The 19,524-nt window shown below is 43.9% G+C and overlaps 1 long non-coding RNA gene across 1 annotated transcript; it reads left to right on the top strand.

Annotated features, from left to right (window-relative positions):
- Positions 1 to 13,812: 13,812 nt before the first annotated feature.
- On the top strand, positions 13,813 to 17,655 carry LOC119173394 (uncharacterized). Its single transcript, XR_005110066.2, has 3 exons — positions 13,813 to 13,882; positions 15,165 to 15,224; positions 17,417 to 17,655. It is a non-coding gene; the product is annotated as an uncharacterized LOC119173394 (long non-coding RNA).
- The last annotated feature ends 1,869 nt before the right edge of the window (positions 17,656 to 19,524 follow it).

The following is a 19,524-nucleotide window of genomic DNA, read 5'->3' as shown; positions in this document are numbered from 1 at the left end:
TGACCTCCTGGTGGGTCGGTGGACTGCGCTGCTAAGTTCTTGCCTTGGAAAGGAAGTCTGGACGATCCTGCCGGCCGACGAAACTGCCAAGGAATACGGTCTCTCCGCTAGCTTCTAGCTCGGAGCCGAGCCTAGCAGTCTGCTCAAAATAATGAAGCTTTTCTCTAACTCAGTTTTCTGTCCCACGTACTATTCATTACTTTTCTTCCCAACGGGCAGTCTTTAACGATCTTCCAACTTAAGCGCCTACTTGAGCCCAAGGAAACTGATTTTCCTCGTGCCATCTGTGCGCGTGCAATCTGTCCGTAAAAAGATTCCAGAGTAGCTGCTTCAGAAAACTACACAACAAAATTTCTCCAGACGTCTCTGTTTGCCGTGAACAGGAATTCTAGCCGGTAATTGCCTGCTGGTTTCATGCGGGTATGTAACGTGCAGCCTGTATTTGAACTTTTTTTTCATTTCTCTTTGGGATGCTGTAATACGCTAGCAGCGCCGTATGTCGAAACAACCCCTTCTTTTGTACTTGAATAGCGCTTTCAGGAGATGAGCTGCCTGGCTAAGCGCGTTACTCGTATGATTCACTTTTATTCCCCTACATAAAACACAGCGGTAAATAACTAAGGAAATGAGTTTGCCCGGTCATGTCAGCCATCTTGGTGTGAGTTGGTGCCTGATTGACTCAGAAAAGGAGAAATAAAGCACCTTGATTGAACTTTAGTAATTTATCAGATGCATTAGTTGTTTTTGTAATGGCTATTAGAAATAAAAATACAACTGTACAATTACGCATTGTATACAATTTGTTCTCTCCGTGATTTGGATTGAATAGAATTTAGGTGTACAAAACTTGCAATTAATTGCAAAATGCTTGGTATTTTCTATTGTAAGATAGGGAAGGTGTAGGTCGTAATGGTAATGGGTTGATTAAAGTTTTTTAAATAAGAATTTTGACTAAGTTTGTTAAACAACTTTTTATTCATATGGAAGTTATGTTCTGCTTTGTGAACTCTAGCTCTCTAAATACACGGTCAGTCGTCTTCGAGTGTAGTCTTTCTGAGCAAGTTATTATATTCGAAAAGGTTCTCGATACAATACTCGTGGCTTCCGATTCTACATCACTTATATTCTAGGTGCCATAACCTGCGTATGGGTATTGTCTGTAATTGTATATGATCCCTTTAACACGAAAGTGTGCTATGGCGGGGTCCACCATAGCTCCGTTGACGCATTTCCATCCCGGATATACAGTGTGAAATACACATAAAAGATCGCAAAAAAAACTGCCCCGGATCTGCATGGTACATTGCAAATGCTGCCGAAAGACAATAGTCTTGCGTCTGGAGAGAGTGAACAAAACATTTATTTGATGTTCTGCGCAAGAGAATTGATAAAAGGTATTCTGGAGGCGCTGCGTTAGAATGCCTCGAGCGTGCAGCGGAGGCGAACAAGCGCATCGAGGCAGGTTAGACGCGAGCGCCATCTGCCAGTTATCTTCGAAAACGAAGGAAAGCATGCGCGCCTGCGGAGAAAGATGCGTGCTATTCTCGGAAGCTATAAGGTCTACAACGCAAAGCCACAAGTAGGTGCCACCACCATGTCGTTGCAGGAAAACGTTGGTAACCCTTGCTTTTTTGAGCACCACGTTGCACTGTCAGCGCAGCGTGTTTAATGCTCGGGCCCTTAGAATTACTTGTGTGTGCCTTCTCTAGTAGAAAGGCACACATACAAAACATCGACGTGTTGTTATGGTACCTCAGTTATGTGTAATGATTGCTTTTCAATTCACAACCGCACAAGTATGAACGCTGAATCTTGAGCAATACTGGTGGGCGCTTCAGATGGGGTCCGCCGTTTCAAGTATATCTAAGGGCGGACAAACAGACAAATGTACAGACAGACAGACAGACAGACAGACAGACAGACCAAATTTTTTTTTGTCGAAGGTTCCCAAGAAAGACTACCATCTTTAAAAAATGATAGGCAAAAGCTCTGCTGCGGTGTGTCAAACCAGCCACCTCGCGGTCAGCAGAGCGTGGAACAGTGCGCATGTAGTCAAGAGCGCTCTAGTTCCCCGCAACAAAATCGCAAATGTATCTGACCAGTATATAACGTGGACCTGTATGACAGCTACCACCCTAAAGACGAAGGCTCCCTTGGGCTGTTTATATAACTGCCATCACAACAACGAAATAGGAAATAAAAGGAGCTCGAAGAACAAGTGGAGCTCAAAGAGCAAGTGGTAGAGTGCTTCTTTTTTGTGCGAGCTTGCTCTCATCGTGTTAAGTTCGTTATGCTATATGCGGATCTGCCTGTTTTACGCCAGTTGACTACCACAGCATTCAACAGCATATGACAGCCTTGCCCCCGGAGAGACTCCACATTAAAAAGAATAGGTAGAATACGCAGCCCTCTCCCTACACGTGTCTGGAATTACAGGAACTGCGCAAGAAACTCTGCAGAGCTGGGTATATTTTGCACAGAATAATGAAGCCGATCAAGAATAGAAGACGATTTCCTATCCAAGTCTACAGGCCTTGTTAAATGTATGAATGAGATCTAAGGTAAGTGTGTCTTGAACTACTCCAAGTTTGGTACATTGCTGTCTATTGATTGATATGTGGGATTTAACGTCCCAAAACTACCATATGATTATAAAAGACACCGCAGTGGAGGGCTCCAGAGATTTCAACCACACGGGGTTATTTAACGTGCACCCAAATATGAGCACACGGGCCTGCAACATTTGCGCCTCCATCGAAAATGCAGCCGCTGCAGCCAGGATTCGATCCCGCGACCTGCGGGTCAGCAGCCGAGCACTTTAGCCAATAGACCTCCGGCGGGGCGTTACATTCCTGTTACCATGGTCATTTTAACAAATACAATCGAAGAGCAAGTGCGTTGACGCCATTCACGTACATGCAGTGACGAAACTACAGTACACACGGTCAGCAAGCGCCAGCACAACGTAAAATTTTTTTTGGGGGGGGAAGAAATGTGGTTGCCTGGGGTAGGTCATGGTTGGACGTGTTCGGCAGCTTTTTACTTGCGATTCTTTGTAGCTAGGCATGTTAAAAAAGACAGTGAAGAAGGAAAAATTAGGGCACCCTAAAGCTTCGACTTTAAGAGTTGAACACCAATTTCTGCGTTGAAGTATCCCAAGAAAGAATATCGCCTTTAGAAGTTCATTTACAGTTTTTATTTTAAAAATTGTTTGACGATTTAAAGTACGATGTACTCTACTATGGGAGTAGTGGTAAGTTGTCTCGTGTATGAAACCAATTACGACTTCAGCATGTGTTTAGAAAAAGTGGTTAGAAATTCAGAGTACTTCGTACCCTACGATGGGGAAGCATACATGTATATCGCGGGCGTCATACTTGATGAAGTTTTGTTGGCAAAAGTACGCCGTTAATGAGTTCACGATGCCAAATGGTGGCGATCAGAAGACTTGCGCATCAGATGTATATTAAGAAAAAGTGTTTAAAGGGCCACTCACCAGGCCCATAATAAATTTTAGTTAGACTATGGGTGTTGTGTGTCTGACGAGCAGCATTATGCCAAAATTTCAAGTGAATCTTTACAAGCTAAGAAAACTGTTTTTTTAAGCTTCGCAAAACGACAATGAGAGGAGGACAGCTCGAAACCCTGGCCGCTTGCCCGTGTATAGCCTTTGCAAGCCAAATCTTTTCTCTACGCTCTCCGCCATTCGACCAAGAGATCACGTATGCATGATGTGCCCCAACAAGCCCAACCCCCGAGCACGCGAGCGGTGTTGTTTTGTTGACTAGCGTTATTTTGTGGTCTACTGCCTGTTTCTGCGGGATAGTTTGGGAACGATAGCTGTGGTGTGGTAGGCTAGATGAGCATAATGAGTTTTAGAACGTGCAGGAGCATTATTTCTTTTACGGGACAGGCATCTGCTTGATGCGCCAACTGTGGGGACACAAACGCATACGCAATGCAAGCACATTTGCCCTGCATCTTATAGCAGTTTACGGAAAAAATTGAAAAAGATGCGTGCATTCCCTATAGAGTCTCATGATTTATCTCAAGCTTGATTAATCTCGTTAAGCAACAAATTACATAAACTTCGAATGTTGTGTTAAAGAATTTTTGCTATGTCACGTGCCACTGCTGGCGACGCCAGACTCCAGTCGCCTACGTAGAAGACCAACGTCATTGCACTGCCATGTACGTAGGACAAGTCATTCGTGCACGTCTTGCCCCCAACCTCTGGGCGCGCGCTCGCAAAAGGAAAAAAGAGCAGCGTCAATTCTGAAATTTGGCCCGATTCCGCGGCCCGTGGTGGTGGACAGTTTGGCAGACGTGATCGCGAACGCCCCATTTACGCATTGCGCTTGTCGGCTTGAAATTTTCAAACCTGGTGAGTGGCCCTATAACGATTTACTATGGGATAGCGAAATGCTGTCCTCATACGGACGCGACTGTGGACGCATCATTCGAAACCGAAACTGCTGCTGATAGAGCCGAATTACTGAACGATTGTTACCATGAAACATCTTCACAAGGCTACGTAAGAGCTCCGGTCAGAGTGCACATCTTAGCCGAACATACACTCAATATTTGAAGGAACATGAAAAAGAAAAGCTGTGTATGATACATTTACAATCCTAATTCACATTATTGATGTGTCATTTCCTAAACGAATGTAAATATGCGAGATAAAATGTTCTTCCCATGATTCCCATGAAGTAGAGGCACACTTTCAAATGTGAAGCATTTCTTAGCAAACTTCGGTGACTTTGAGCGTATCTATCTATCTATCTATCTATCTATCTATCTATCTATCTATCTATCTATCTATCTATCTATCTATCTATCTATCTATCTATCTATCTATCTATCTATCTATCTATCTATCTATCTATCTATCTATCTATCTATCTAGCCGCTTGCCACTTTTTACTCTCCTGGCCGTTTCGAAAATGGTATCAATACCAAACTTAGCATGGCATAACATGAATGTATGAAGAACATATTTGACTAGTCATACCATGGAAATCGTAATATGTATGCCATGAGTGTCATAATTTACACTTCATGATCTTGCAGCTCTCGCGGTGGTTTCACTCACATGACATGTGGCAAAACTGGTATATAATGACATGACTGCATGGTGAACGCAAGCGACAGACCTTAACGTAGAAATCATGACATGCATGCCATTTAAGTCATGAATTATGACTACACGCCACGCTCATGGTGCGCTTGCAGTCGTTTCGCTGGCTTCTCATATGCCAAATATGGTATGACAGGACGTGAATGAATGACTAAGGTGTATGACTGATGCACACATGATACTCATGACATGCGTGTCATGTTAGAACATGACTACATGCCGCGCTCATGATGCGCTCGTGGTCGTTTCGCTAGCTTCACATATACCAAATTAGGTATTACGAGACGAATGGATTACGAAGGTATATGACTGGTGCAAACATGATAATCATCAAGGGCGTGTCATGTAGCAAGATGACTACATACCTCACTCAAGGCACCACTACACTTCGACGGCACCAGGCGCACGTGCGTGCCGGCGTTCGTTTCGTCGTGTCACTACGGCGACGCCACGCCACGCGCCGATCTGCCTGCCATATACTCGCAGGCATGCGTCGCACCGCGTTGCTTAGACGCATGCGCGTGTGAGCGCGGCGGGCGTTTTTCCGTCACGAAGAGAGGCAGATGCAGTGCTGTCTGGATAACGTCATCGGCGCGGAATCCATTATATCGCATTTTGCGCCGGTTGCCGCCTGGCCGTGCCGATGAACGCTGGTCCCACCGGTCGCGCCTAGCGTCAGCCTATAGAGTGCTCGCGTTGTTAGCGCAGTATTGCTGTGCCCAGCGTGGACGCGCGTCAAAGTTCCATGGGAGTGTATTGGGTCATTCATGATGCGCTTGTGGCCGTTTCGCTAGCTCAACAAATACCAATTTTAGTATAAGGGGACGTGAATAGATTACGAAGGTAAATGACACGTTCAAACATCATAATCAAGACAAAGAAGTAATGTATAACCTAGTTTACCTCCGCCTCATAACGTTGTGCTCATTTTGAAGTAACATATCAACCTTCCTCATTCGTGCTTCGCATATCATAGATTCCCACTGTACGTGGGATCTGCCAATTTTTTTTAAGGGCGAAGCTTCGTAAGGTCGAGCCATGTCCCCTGTCCGTCGACGTGACACAATATGGACATTCGCATTATTGTGAATATTCTAATGAATATAGATATTCACATGAATATTCATATGTACACTCTATACCACCCCAAGAATTGTTCATTACGAACATTGTCTTACAGGCTACCTTCTCTGCTAAACATTTTAAACCACGAAGATTTTCATCCCTCGTGTAAACAAAACTGTCACACTGAACACTTCGCCCAGCTTTTTTATTTTTCAGAATATTACATCTCTCAAAATTTGTGGCAATTCTTCCATTTGTATTGTTGCTTTTTCATGTTCATGCCACTTCATGACTACGTTTCAAATATTTTCTTTCTATTTTCAGCGCCTTGCTTCATAAAATTTTTCTTTTAGTTTTTGCGATCTTTTATGTAGAAGTTTATTTGTTATTCTTTATGCATGATTGTCTGCCATTTGTGCTGCTTTGCCAGTTTGTGAATGAGTTCGAGACCTCGTTAAACTCTGAAGCTTTTAGTCCTTTACTCCTCCTAAATAAAGCGGAATAAAATAATTGATTAATTGATAAGTGTATTGTGATGAATAAACACGTTTTTGTCTACTGTGCACGCGTGTTTTCACGTTTTTGCACGATCGAGTAAGCAAAGTACCGATAATAATGATCCCCCTGAGCTTCGCAACTCAAAATAACTCTCTTCTCAGATATGCTGTAACTTTTTTGCCTAATTAGTTGTAGTAGGAATTTCATTTTAGGTGCAGTATTACACCAAAGAGGAGGGCCCTGTAGTCAATAGGCAGTGCTCGACAGTATCGAAATTACACGTATCTTAGATGCTACTTAGATGATTTTTGATTGTCTCGCTTATATATCGTGATACGTCTCGCAAAATGAGGGTGTGCACCTTCATTTTCGAAATACAGCAATGTCTCGCGTCTGGTGAAGGGGACCTGCAACACTTGCTCTAGCAACTAACGAATGAATAAAAAAAAATGAGCCCATTGCCTCACAAATTCACCACCACGAAAGTTTTTTGCCTCACACTGATATGAAATTCTCTCTTCTCTCGTCCCGACGAAATCATTGGATTTGAAGCTGGCAGAGATGACACACAGAAAAAAAGTATGTCGCGCACACCCCGTGAACGTGAGCAGTTTTTCTCCTTGTGCGAAGCTTGGTAGGGTCGAGCCATGTCCGCCATCCGTTGTGACACGGCATGACGATGAAAATGACGCTCACGACGATGAAAAAGTGCGTCCCAGAATACACAGTCTTTCTGCCATGACGGCATAGCACATTCAAGGTATCCACTATACGCAATGGCGATGACGCTAACGCTGATTACGACGAAGATGATCCCGAAAAATGGCTTGCTTGTGCTCTAAATGACGTCTAGATGTGCTCTACGATGCATTTTATATGACTGTAAACAAACAACAACCACCAGAGAACATGCTCACACCTTGTACTTGCCAACATCCAGCTAGGTCTGATACCACAAAGCAGTAAAAATGAAGGCAAAACAAAATTTAAAACTCAACACAACAAACAATTTCTGACAAATGAAAATTGCATACAATTATACACCTCTTTACCACTGACACCAAATGACTTTACTGCTTTGCCACCGAGTGAATCATGTTCAAATGATCAATGGCTGGTACACTGGTTATGACAAGTAACTTCTGAGCTTGTAGCGTCATTTGGCGAGAAATGAGAAAGCAAATTTTAGCTGACTGAGAATGTATTGTGAGTTGCAGGCTGCGCGCCGCACCAGAGTATTGCGCTCGCGTGTTTTCGGGAGCCTCGGCAACTGATCGGCAAGACTTTCTGACCATTCTCGAACGTGTTGCAGGGCGCATTTAGGATAAAATATTCTACTACAGAAATAGCACTTGCCAGCTCTTCGCAAGGAGTGTGGCTGCCAGCCATTGGTCGACAAAAGCACTTCTTCGTTCGGCAATCAGGACAAATGTAGTAGAGAAGTGACAGACGCTTTTTTTACTTTGAAAGGGAGGGATAAAGATGCGTGAGAAAAGTGTCTGTGGCACTTGGTGAAAAGGAGGCTGGATGACTGGGTTCCGTGCTGACCTTTTTCTTCCGTCGCGCAAGTTTTTGCGAATGAGTGTGGGGATTATTTTTGTTTTGCTTTTCTTTTTCTTGGGTATTGACGCATGTGTTGATTTTGCTTGTGAGTAGGTGCTTCTTTGTACCCTGTTTGCTCTGCTGTGCAGCCGCCATGGTGTGCCATGTCACCAGGTCTTCTACCTGATTTATGTGTGTGTTTCTTTATTACAATTTAGTTGCGAGTTGTGCGTCTTTTTCTCTCTTCGTTCGTCTCTGACTGAATATTTGCGCTGTTTCTATGTCCAAATATCAACCGCCAACTAGCCAAACTTCCGCTTCACGTGAACTGTGACGCTGTTATTAACTCTATCTGGTGTTCTCTCTACCGTTTTCAGTTGTAAGAAGTAAAATTGTAAAATTGAAGTCTAACAACTGTTATAGGTGTTGTGAAATATATATATATATATATCGTTGGCATTCATTAAGCACATATACTTTCTTCACACATGTTCATCATCATGAGTGGTCATCATCTTCATCTGCTGTGGGGACTTGTCTTCCCTGAGTTCTGTGCCTTGGGTGTGATCCCTTCATCGTGTCTTCTGGGCCTAATAAAGGTTGCCTTCAACATTGCATCACAAGTGGTGGAGTGTGTTCTGTGATCTTCAGTCCTCTCCCAGCCCGCTGTGCCTCCTGGAGCTCCGCTCAGGTCGTCGTCTGTGCCAGGTGTCCGGCAACATGCCTCAGGACAAGCCAACCGGCGCTTCTGCATCTACCTCTACGGCCCCGGCTACCGCGGCCTATCCATCGTGGATTATCACCGCGCACCAGCGTGAGCCACCCACGTTCGCCGGACTTCGAGGTAAAGATGTGGAAGATTGGTTGGACCAGTTCAATCAAGCGAGTTCCACTAACAACTGGGGTAATCCTACCAAGCTTCGCCATGTTTTTTTTATCTGACAGGCGTAGTGAAAACATGGTATTTCAATCAAGAAACGGACATCACGGACTGGACACATTTCAAACAACAGCTTCGCCAAACTTTCGGCACCCCGGCGGTACGTTCAGCTCTCGCGAAGAAGACGCTGAATTCTTGCAAGCAACAATGCGGTGAGTCTTACACCTCGTACATAGAGGATGTGCTTGCTCTCTGTCACCGTTTCAGCACGTTCATGTCTGAATCAGAGAGAGCTCGTCATCTATAGAAAGGTATCAACACAGTAACGTTCAACGCCTTGGTCATATAAAACCCGACCACAGTCGCTGATGTTGTTGCCACGTGCCAACGCCTAGAGGAACTTGAGTCCCAACGGTTACCGCCGGACAGCGCTGAAAACAACACCCTTACTAATGCATCATTGAGTGCTATAATCCGAACGATTATACGGGAAGAGCTGCAATCTTCCTGCCTCTCAACGACACCAAGTCCACCTACCCCCTCCAACACTGCTTTGCGCGACGTTATCAAAGAGGAGTTGGTGTCCATGACCGGGTCAGCGTATGTAGACTCTCCGGTACCTCAACTCCAGCTGACGTACGCACAAGTCCTCGCTGGTTCACCACCCGTCGTACAACCGATGTCCGCACACTCGATGCCTGTCCCACTGGCTTCGTTAACTCCGAGTGCGCCTAGACAGCCATTTCACCCGTCATGGCGGCCATCTTCTCCAATCTGTTATTACTGCGGCTACTGGGGCGACATTGCACGCTTCTGTTGGAAGCGTCAGTATGACGAGCGTCATGGATTCAACGCTTATAGACCGGATGATGGGACCAGCGGGTCCGCTTTGCAACGTCGTCCTTATGATCCGCCGCTACGTTGCTCCCAGTCTCCAACGGCGACATCTGAGCCAACCTTTTTCTACCGCTCTACTAGACGCCGATCACCATCACCCCTCCACCGCTCCACATCTCCATTACGACCTGTATCGCAATTTACCAACCAATGCCCGAAAAACTAACCTCTGCAGCTTTTGGAGGAAAAGCTGCATCGAACGAAAAGACAGAAGTTCCTCCATTGCGTCCATATAATACGATACCTGTTTTAATAGAAGGTGTGTACGTGGACGCTTTCATAGACACTGGTGCTTGTTTGTGATTGATGGTTCCTTGTGCTTAGGTCTGCGAAAGGTCACCCCCCCCCCTTATGATGGACATACACTGCTCGCTGCTCAAGGGGACGCCTTAGACCTTCCGCTATGTGCACCGTTGGTGTTTTCATGGCTGGCCTTCTCCATTTTGTGCAATTTGCCGTGCTAAGTTCATGTGCCCACCAGCTTATATTTGGCTGGGATTTTCTGTCTACTGCGAACGCTTCCATCTGCTGTCCTTATAATTCGCCGCTACGTTGCTTACCATCTCCAATTGCGACATCCGTTCATATGATGGAAATATTGTTCATATGATGGAAACTGACTATGCCCTTTGCGCGGATGAAAAGCCGTTCGCTTGCTCGCTGTGGAAGATACCGAGCTACCACCTGGCCACCAGCAAATAGTTACCATCACTTCTGATGTGATCGACTCTGGTGACGTGTTTGTCCAACCATCTGCATGCTGTCTCGCAAGAGGTATAGCCCTTGCTTCAGGTCTAGCGCGGATCCACAATGGCTCCGGACTTCTCTACGTTACAAACCAGACGTCTGAGAAAATTTTCATTCCTAAAGGCACCACAATGGCTTGCGTTACCGAATGCCAACCTGTCTCTGTTGTCCTGCTTATGCCAGCGTGTTCTGACCTTCCTTCTATTGGACGTTCATCATGCGTTTCTGTTCCTGCTGCGACTATTAGTTTAGAGCTGACCTCTTCACAGACATATGAGTTGCTTGCCTTGCTACAAAAGCATGGGAGATTGTTTGATGCCCATTCCTCATATCTGGGACAGACGTCCATTATCAAGCATCGTATCCAGACCGATGGCACTTACATCGTACGCCGTCGACCATATCGCATCTCTTGCATCACAATATATATAGTTGGTCAAAAATTCATGAACATTACTTGATTGGAAGCATATAAGGAATACTTATAAGACATATCAAACATCCAGCCTTGATGGCACCTATAATTTTTCTATAAATGCCACTGTAAATCAAACATACTCATTCTAATGATTCTAATGTTACACAGGAAACTGCATCTATGTCGCTGCACATGGTAAGCTATGTTAAATTGGTTTAGGTCCTGAACGGGCACATTGTTTTATAATGAAGAAATCAATAGGTGTGTTTCACTTCGTCAATGCCAAGGAGAAAATATTCATGGACCAATTCAGGTGCCCCTGTCAGTTACCACAATTATTGCAATGCATTGGTAGCACTCTCTAATGTTCCAACCCCTTTCGCATAACAGTTGCGAATTGGAAAGCATGCCATCTTATCTGAGGTAGTATTAACAACGATTTATTCAGACGTCCTGTTTTGCTTATTCCACACACAGTGATTTTATAAATAACGTATCAAAATATGCATGAGATTTTAAAAAAAACATAACAGTGTGCCCTTATCTGCATCAAATTCTGGAGCGGAATCCTGGCTGCCTACGAAAATGACTCTGCCCAAATAAAGGAATAATTACAGGGCATTGAAACTAAAATATATAGTCGCAACGTCCGAGGACATAGACAGAACACAGTGAATGATGGAACTACCACATTAAGGAATTTTGGATGAAATCCAGAATAGGCATAGTGGAGGCATGTAGTACAAAGGCAAGAAAATTGCTCGTAATAAAGTTTAATTCACACCAAAGGTGGCGCGTCACAGCGGCCAAGCGAGTTTTTCGAAGCGACGAGGCGGCGAGTGCGTCAACCTGTACAGATTGTCCGCCTCTTGTGAATCGCCGCGCGGCAGAATAGGCGGGCATATTGCGCTTTTGCGCACGTGTCCCTGTGACGTGTCAGCGTTCCTTTTAAACGTACACCCGCACTACCACCGCGCCTCCGTGTCGTGGCATTCTGATTGGCTGTGGAAACGACCGCTCTTGCCGCCTGGTTTTGCTCCCGCTTTAGCCGCCTGGAAAAGGTTTTTTTCGCTTTTCGCGTTGCCACGATTTTTCGCTTTTTGCTTTGGCTGTGGCGTGAACAAGCCTTAAGCGTGACAAAGAGGAGTGGACGCGTGGGGAAACGCATGAATTTGATGAGCTTACTATTTTAACGCGATAGCGTCAGAGAGCTTGTGTCGCAGAAAACCCGCCGCTGCCGTCAGCCCCGTTGGTTGTGAGCGGAAAATCGTCTGTGCGTCTGTGACCGAACAATCAAGTTACCAAGATAGCCGTGGGAGGCCGCTACTTGTCCACGCGGTCGTGTGCGCGTGGATCAAGGTCAATAGGTGTGGTAGCTTCTTTGCCCTAGCTGCCACCCCTTCCTGCTTAGCTTCCAGCGCTTTGGTCGGGACGAGAGAAGACATAATGCAATTGAAGCATGCGACAAACCTTTATAACTCCACTCGCACTGGACGGATTCCTAAAATATTTGCAGCGTTGAATTTGTGAGCTAATAAGGTCTTCTAGTGAATTCATTTCATGGTTACTTGAAAAAGTCTTTCAGGGTCCCTTTAACGCATTTTGTTCGACAGGTGTCACGACAAAAACAAGTCCATTCGGCGATAATGGCGCGCGCTGCTCGAATTTACTGTGTACTTGTTTTTGTGCGTGCATGTGTACGTAACAAAACATATTATTAAGTATGCCCTTGGTGGTTGAAGGTTGCACCAGGGGCCGGATTTCGCTATCGCATTCAACTCTTAAAGGGGAACCTTAAGGATCCCCCAATTTTTTATCAACATCAAGTGGGCAGATAAGCTTTTTTGGTGTAGAGTGAGGCCACAGAAAGTGCAGGATTGCATTATTAGGCGAGATGTGTGAGATGCCTTTGCACGGCCATAGGCATGATAATAAAAAAGAAATGATGCAGAATGTGAGTCAAAAGATTACATACCATTGCAATATCATGAACTGCAATCATACCATTAATAAATCATGGGTAAATTGATTACGACTGTTATCTGCAGTGTGTCACATCTTTAGCTCTAGAAGGCAGTGTATTGCCAGAAAAGACAACACTTGGAAAACAAGTTAGCATTTGAAGTTTGACAGACTCGTGATTTTTTTCAAATTGGATTTTATTCTCGGCGGTTGGACGTTGCGCTTCTCGTCTAAATGGGCACATCATCCTAATTTTTACCTGAACATTTTTTAGATGATTCCATTCTTGTAATTAGGAAAATATTGCGTCATGGAATGTCGCAGTTTGCTTGCGAGTTTTACTTGTATGGTGAATGATTATGCCCAGCAGAGTGGTAAATATTTAACAGCAAAAACAACAGCAGCTGTGTGCATTATCCATTTGTGGAGGAGACAGACAGGCTTACATTCAAGTCATTAATGTAGCCTTGACCTGATGTGGCTTCTCTTTCATTTATTTTCATTGATGCAGAGAGAAAAGTAATTCGCTTTTTTAATGTTTTAATCTCTAAATCTTGATCAAGTTTTTCCTGCTTTCCAACTTCGAAATTCCCCCCTCGTTTGGCCACAATAAAGCCTGACATAATCAATCAGAATTCCGTCCACTGCCTTTAAAAGGCTCACCGCAAATCACTTGCCTTAATAACAGCGCCGCGCTGGTGACGCACAAGTTCCTTTGCAAAGCAACCCAGCGGTAAGCCAGTCGACTTTAAGCAGCACCTCACAATTATGTTCTTATATAAAAAAAACTAAAAGCTTGTTTACAGAAACCGGAGATCAAAATTCCAACTTTTTTGGTTTCACGTGTTTGTTATTATAGTAAGTTGGCAAGTACACGAGCATGGAAGTTAGGAGATTGTTTTGTTGTAGCGAATATTGTGGGAAAATGCACGCAGCCTTCAATATAGGTGGCGCCACTGCACTTAGGGCGTCGAAACATGGTGTGTGCAAGGAAGAAATCAGATCGGTACAGTGCCAGCGGCATGCTTGTACTCGGCTTGCGTGTTCATTGTGTCGATTCACAGTGCTTGCGGAGCAGTTTGACTAGAACTTAGCGGTCATATTGCGAAATGGCGTTTTAAAGCGAAGTATAAAGGCAGGCAAATTCAAGCAGAAATACTTGAATGCAGAAGTGTTCTGCAGTACCTAGAGTTTATTCGAATAATAAGAATGTTAAAACACACTAACCTAAACACCGTTCAACAAGGAAGTGTTTGGATAACTATAAATCTAAACACTAATTTGTATAAAAAGACGACGCAGATATTTGATAGAAAAAGCTTGCTCACGATACACAGTGACGTTGCTTCGCAAGCTTTGGACGAGTAGCGCACGCAAGGAGTTTAAATAAAAAAAATTGTACAGAGTGTGGATAGAAAATGTGTTCCTTTTGATAATTTATCCAATCAAACAGATTTCTGTGAAATATGTTTGCCTTTAAACACATTTTCCGTGCGTAAAGTACAAAAGTTTAGGTTACCATACCGTTCGCATGGCCATTGAATAAAACATTTCGCTGATAATATGCTTGTTTGGAGAAAGTGGGCCAATAAAATCAAAATCTTGAAAAAGAGTACTGCTCTCTAAGTTTACGAGCTCACACAGCAAAAGCGTCCCCATCAAAGAATGCATATATGTGCCCTTGCGTCAAAAACTTAGAATTTAAAGGAAATGCATTGCAGACATTTTGACAATATTTGTGTAATAGTGATAAGAGCCACACAATAAAATAAGAGCCAGAGAGTTGGTTACATACATCGAACAAAAACTTTTCTTCAACGTTAACTGAAAACGATGAAAATCTAAGCATTTCTCGCGAGAAACAGTGCAACTATTTTCGGGTCACACATATCCGTCACCTAGAAATATGTCGAAATGAACAGAAATGCAGGGTTGTTTTCTGTTGATTGCAAGTGCCTGAATAAACATACTGATGTTTTGGAATTTGTATTTCTTCTGTGCTACACCTCTTGCAGGCGAAGGCATGGACAGATTCCTAGGGAAATTCCCTTTTTTGGTGTTTGCTGCTGCAATCGGTAAGATCGCGTCATCGCGAAAGCTTACCTAAAAATCATCAGTTCGGCCTTCAAACATTTTTGAACACCTTATAATCAATCGTAGGCCTTCAAACATCCAAAAGTGGTTCATGCTAAGTGCGATGCCTAAGTGGAAGGCTCTGTGTAATTTCATAGGAGAGGTGAGGGGAGGGTCTTTAAGGTGTGAGGAAATGATGTATATGAACCTCCAGTATTTCTTCATGAAATTGCGAGCGCTGCAGTTGGAATAAAAAAGAGCGCATTTCGGGTCAGCAAACGACTACTGCAACAGACTCAAGCACAGTGGCAGGTTTATTAGAAAGCGCTTTTCATATATCTGAACTTGCGAATGCCAAAGGGACAACAAATTGCAAACAAGGGCGTTGAACGAAGGACCCTGATATATATGGCAGATGTCCATCTCAACAATTGATACACACTACACCCTAATCAATACACTCAGCTTAGTGTTATGTAACAGCAGTTTACGATTGCCTAATTTCCTTGATTCCAGAGTCACTATTTATTTGTCAGGTCTACAATTTATTAATTTACTAGTCTTTCGTTCAAATGGGTTAAAATGGCTTTCTGAAAAGCATAGCGTTAATAACGTAATACGTCATCTTTCGAGTGTGCTTTTGATAACATTTACCATTGTTCTGCAGTCAAAACTGTGCCTTTTTTTCTGTATTTTTTGTACTTGGATGAAAACTATCTTTTCTTCATGGAACACGTATGAGCTGCACTAGCACGAAAGAAGCACTGTGCGAGCAAGCATTAAATGCCACGTTCGTACGCCTCAGTCATCGTTTCGGTCCTACTAAAAGCCTAGAACCTGGGTAGAAAGACGTCTAGATTGCGTAAAACTACATGAGGACGTGTCATGAAAATCGCTATTTCTTGACGGCTGTTTCCTTTCGTGACGCGTTGTGCCAGAAAACTTTCACTTTATCTGTGTGATTATAGTGGAGTGAGAGCATATATATATGAGTTCATGCGAAGCAATCAGCTGGTATGAAAGTAACATACAGACGCACTCAGATGTTTCTTACAGAAAGGGCTTATGCATTCCTGTTGAAAAATATAGCAAATAAAGCGCATGCATAGTTCATGAACCTAGGGGCATTCCCTTAATAATTTTAAACATTCTTGAATTAGAAGGTAATTATATTCAACTTTAAAGTGCTCATCTATCACTCCGAAAATTGATATCTCTATACCTAATCTGCTGTGCGAAGACTTTTATTACAGTCCTTTTATTTGGAGTAATGCAGTGATAAAACAAGGTGGGAGAAGGTAGGCAGGCTAACCAGTAAAAATGTCTGGATAACTATACTCTTATGGTTGAATGAACAAGTTGAATATCAAGGGAATAAACGAAGGAACAAGGAGATGCGCTAATAAGCAATCATTGTGCTTACGCGTACACTTAATAAATGGTATTAGGGGAGTGATTGCCTTTAATATATATGTATTCTGTTTTTCATGGACAATTAAAAATCTTTTTTTTTCTGGTATCACGTTCTTAAACTTCCCCCATCGCAAAGACACTCCCTCCAGCCCTCGATGGACGCTTGGTAAGCTAGAAAGCTCTCACCAAGACAAGCCATTTTGGCTTTCCCGAATGAGCAATTGGGGTTAAGTGACCAACTTCGAGGCACTTTACTACCTAGGTATCTTTTGGTAACTCAGAAGAAGAGAGGATACATTGTACAGAAAGAAAGGTAGTCAGTCTAACTAGTCCAGGATAGCCAGGTTGCTACCCTACACTAGGAAAGGAATTAAAATAGTGGAAGCAGGAGGAAAGAGAAACAAAGAAAGCACATCACAAGGCATACACGCGATCACGACATCATACGCAGTTCATAAAAAGAAACTGCATTGTCCTCCATAGAAGGCACAATTAACGAATCAAGTTTGTACGCCTTTGTTTGTCCAGCGTCAATAAGGCATAAAAATCACCGGCATTCTGGACATGACGCAGTAACTTATGCACATAAATAAAGTTGCAAAATTTTAAAATAACATTTCGAGCGTAAGACTCTTTCATTACAACTGTGGCTTTTGAATTTACAACACTAATATATACAAGGGGTTTCTCAAGCATCTAACGTTATTTATCGTAGCGCTTTATTTACACATATTTAATATTACTAAATCAAGTAATGTCTCTCTTCTTTTTCTATTTTCAGTGACTCTGGTACTTGCCGCCAACAAGGCTGATGCCCTTCCTAGCGTAATATTCGAAACCATTCCCAAGATATTTGGACGAATTGAGAAACATGCAGAAAAGTGACACGCGAGCTACGCGGCCACTACATCCACAAACTGCATTGGACCCTAGTGTTCCTAAAACTAATTGGAATGCGCCAATAGAGGTGATAGTCTTGCATGAACAAATAAAATGAGATCGTTCTGTCATAATTTTAAATGCGAGACATTGCTTTGCGCACTGCAAGCTTTCTACCAATCCTTCTATTTGTGTAGCCGCCTACGTCGACTGCCTCTCAGATGGCCCAGGTTCACATTTCATTCGATTATGTGTTATCTAAATGTGAAGCATTTTTTTCGTGCTGCAAGCAGTTTTGTCACCTATCTATCTATCTATCTATCTATCTATCTATCTATCTATCTATCTATCTATCTATCTATCTACCTTGTGACGTGTTTTACTGACACTGCACATTGTGGCACCTCAATGAACGTTAAAGGTGGAGCGTCGAAGAGTGGCAGGTGTCAAGCAGCCAAAATCTGAGAAAGCGCAAGCTTGAGCCTCATGCTGCTACTGACGCTGGTGCTTTCTTGCTTTCTCGCGTGATTCCTGGGAGCCTTTTTTTTTTTGCATTGGCTCTCTGAGAAGAGGAGCCATCCTGGTCACTTAAAGCGTCGGTTGTATAGCCGGGTCGTAATAAGTCTTGATGCCAGATACGTGGATGATTTCTCGGCCACGACGACGCAAGTTGTGGAATGGCGTCTAGGGCTCGACCTCGTAATTGACGGGAGAACTCTGAGAAAGAGTGCGGTAGCAGCCGCAACAACGGGCCCATAACTTGGAAGACAGCAATTGAGGATTCAGTGGGACCCACAGCTAAATGAAGGCAACATTCTTGAAATTGGCAAGAAGTCGGTAGCCGGGACGCTTAAAAGCTCCTGGCGACCTTGGTCTTCGCTCGTAAAGGAACGAGCCAACTGTAGACAGTTTTTGGCGTAACTCGCAATGTCCGAAATCAGACTGTATTGACAGGCATCAGGTATTTAAGAAAATATGATGTCTAGCATGCATGATGGCTTGCGTTCGTATAGATGAAAGGAAGCGGAGAATCCCGCAATCGCTTGTGGGCTTGTGTTGTACGCCTACGTGACGAAAGGAAGGATGGCGTCCCAATTTGCTTGGTCAGGTGCGGCGTACATCGTCAGAATATCACTGAGAGTACGATTAAATTGTTCGGTTAGACCATTGGTTTTCAGATGATATGCAGTCGTCTTGTGATGAACGATGTTGCTCTGAGCGAGCAATCCTTCGATGCCTTCGGATAGGAAAACACGTCCTATGGCACTCAGAAGTGTATAGGGAGTGCTGTGGCGTAGGACGAAGTTACGCAAGATTGAACACGCATTATTTCTGGCTGTGGGAAAAGCTGCCATTTCTGCATTACCCATAACGTGGTCTACGCCGACAAATATCCATCGGGTCGCAGAAGTGGAAGTGGTCGAGGCAAGCGGGCCGTGTAAATAAATGCCAACTCGGTTACATGGACACGCCGGGACACAAGAGAGGTTGAAGCGTACCGCCAGCTCATTGAAAAGGAGCCTTTTTCGCTGACAGGCAGTGCAAGTGCTGATATACTTGTACACATATTGATACATTCCGCTCCCATAGTATCCATTGCACAAGTGGTTGTATACGTCTTGAGAACGCCAGCGTGGGTGTTTTGCGGGCTGTTGCGGAAAGCAGCGTACATTAGCGTGCACATGTGGTGAAGTATCGAAAGTGACCACCTCAGACCATCATGTGCGTAATTCCGCCCATAGAAGATATATATCGGTTGGCGAAATGGGGTGCTTGACGACGTAGAGTTCTGGAAGCCGGTTAAGCTGGTGGATCTGCCAGAAAGGAAAGCAGGTGGCAAGCCCACGCGACTTTGCGTTACTTTACGCCGACTGCTGACAGGAAATGAACGGTGAAGCCATGGTGTATGCTAGAGCTGAACGGAAATGGGCGTCCGTATCAGAGAGTTTGTCAGAGACCGCGGCGTGTATACTCGCGGGTGGGTGTAAATTATGATCATCAAACGCCACA

Source organism: Rhipicephalus microplus, chromosome 5, assembly GCF_043290135.1.
Source record: "Rhipicephalus microplus isolate Deutch F79 chromosome 5, USDA_Rmic, whole genome shotgun sequence".
Taxonomy (NCBI): Eukaryota; Metazoa; Arthropoda; class Arachnida; order Ixodida; family Ixodidae; genus Rhipicephalus; species Rhipicephalus microplus.
The sequence above is the reverse complement of the archived record's forward strand: the minus strand, read 5'-3'. Positions and strand labels throughout refer to the sequence as shown.